Raw genomic sequence first — 2,500 nt, 5'->3', positions numbered from 1 at the left:
TCATCCCCACCAGAGATCAGCCCAATGAGGGTGGTGTCGTCCGACAAACTTCAAGAGTTTGACGGACAGATGATTGGAGGCGCAGCTGTTGGTATACAGGGAGAAGAGCAGTGGGCAAAGGACGCAGCCCTGAGGAGTTCCCGTGCTGATGGACCTGGAGTCAGAGACTTCTGTTCCCGGCTTAACGCACTGCTTCCTGTCAGAGAGGAAGTCTGTGATCCACCTGCAGGTGGAGTAGGGCACGTTCAGCTGGAAGAGCTTGTCCTGAAGCAGGGCAGGGATGATGGTGTTGAAGGCAGAGCTGAAGTCCACAAACAGGATCCTGGCGTAGGATGCTGGGGCGTCCACATGCTGTAGGGTGAAGTGGAGGGCCATGTTAACTGCGTCGTCCACAGACCTGTTGGCTCTGTAGGCAAACTGAAGGGGGTCCAGGAGAGGGTCTGTGATGGCTTTGAGGTGTGCCAGGAGCAGGCGCTCAAAAGACTTCATTACCACAGATGTAAGGGCGACCGGTCTGTAATCATTTAGTCCTGTTGGCCTTAGCTTTTTGGGCACAGCGATGATGGTGGAGGACTTGAGACAGGCTGGTACATGGCATGTCTCCAGGGAGGTGTTAAAGATGTTGGTGAACACCGGAGACAGCTGGTCAGCGCAGTGCCTGAGGGTGGCTGGAGAGACAGAGTCCGGCCCGGCTGCTTTGCGTGGATTCTGCCTCTTGAAAAGCCCATTAACTTCTCCCTCCTGAAAGGAGAGAGTCGTTTCTGTAGTATGGGTGGGGGATGGGGCCTCTTGGGTGGGAAGGGGTGGTTCAGGACAGTCCAATTGTCTTTCAAATCTACGGTAGAACTCGTTCAGGTCGTTGGCTAGGCGGGAGTCGTTAGTGGTGTGGGGCGCTCTGGGTTTGTAGTTGGTGATGTGCCTGAGCCCTTTGGCAGACAGAAGCAGCGTCGTTAGTAGAGAACTGGTGTTTTAGTGTCTCTGAGTACAGTCGTTTAGCCTCTCTCACCGCTTTGCTAAACCTGTTCTTCGACTCCTTGAATCTGTCTCTATCCCCACTCCTAAACGCTTCCTCCTTCTCCAACCTCAACCTTTTGAGCTTTGCTGAGAACCAGGGCTTGTTGTTGTTAAAGTTCACCCTGGTACGTGTTGGGATACAGCAGTCCTCACAGAAGCTGATGTAGGACGTCACAGCCTCTGTGAGTTCATCCAGACTATTGGTAGCAGTCGTGAACATATCCCAGTCAGTACAGTCTAAGCACGCCCGCAAATCTTCCACAGCCTCACTGGTCCACTGTTTAGATGTCCTCACAGCAGGTTTACAGAGTTTTAGTTGCTGCCTGTATGCACGAATCAGGTGGACCAAGGGAGTTCTGTGCGAGCCGAACAGCCCCGTGACCCACAAGAGAAACATCCCCGCCAAATTCGAGCGTTTGACGGGGTCTATCCGTGAAAAAATATTCACGTTTTTGAGTGCACATGCATTTCTGCTGCAAATGCCTCTGGAAGTTTCATGCCGTTCGTATGCCAATTGTGGCAACACGAAAATGACCCGTTTTCCCATTCCGAGGGATTTCTGTGCGACCCTAACAGCCCCGTGAGCCACAAGAGACACATCCCCGCCAATTACTAGCGTTTCACGGGGTCTATCCGTGAAAAATATAGACGTTTTTGAGTGCACATGCATTTCTGCTGCAGATGCCTCTGGAAGTTTCATGCCGTTCGTACGCAATGTGGCAACACGAAAATGACCCCTTTTCCCATTCCGAGGGATTTCTGTGCGACCCTAAATAACAGCGCCCGTGAGCCACAAGAGAGACATCCCCGCCAATTTATAGCCTTTCACGGGGTCTATCCGTGAAAAATATAGACGTTTTTGAGTGCACATGCATTCCTGCTGCAAATGCCTCTGAAAGTTTCATGCCGTTCCTATGCAATGTGGCCACACAAAAATGACCCGTTTTCCCATTCCGAGGCATTTCTGTGCGACCCTAACAGCCCCGTGAGCCACAAGAGAGACATCCCCGCCAACTTCTAGCGTTTGACGGGGTCTATGCGTGAAAAATATTAAAATTTTTGAGTGCACGTGCCTTTCTGCTGCAAATGCCTCTGGAAGTTTCATGGCGTTCCTATGCAATGTGGCAACACGAAAATGACCCCTTTTCCCATTCCGAGGGAGTTCTGTGCCACCCTAACAGCCCCGTGAGCCACAAGAGACACATCCCCGCCAATTTCTAGCGTTTCACGGGGTCTATCCGTGAAACATATAGAAGTTTTTGAGTGCACATGCATTCCTGCTGCAAATGCCTCTGGAAGTTTCATGCGGTTCGTACGCAATGTGGCAACACGAAAATGACCCGTTTTCCCATTCCCAGGGATTTCTGTGCGACCCGAACAGCCCCGTGAGCCACAAGAGACACATCCCCGCCAATTTCTAGTGTTTCACGGGGTCTATCCGTGAAAAATATCAATTTTTTTTGACTGCACATGCATTTCTGCTGCA

The sequence above is a fragment of the Petromyzon marinus genome, unplaced genomic scaffold (assembly GCF_048934315.1).
Source record: "Petromyzon marinus isolate PM22_M1 ecotype Great Lakes invasive population unplaced genomic scaffold, UKy_Petmar_22M1.pri1.0 PM_G_Scaffold_29, whole genome shotgun sequence".
NCBI classification, from domain to species: domain Eukaryota; kingdom Metazoa; phylum Chordata; class Hyperoartia; order Petromyzontiformes; family Petromyzontidae; genus Petromyzon; species Petromyzon marinus.
Note: the sequence above shows the minus strand (reverse complement) of the source record.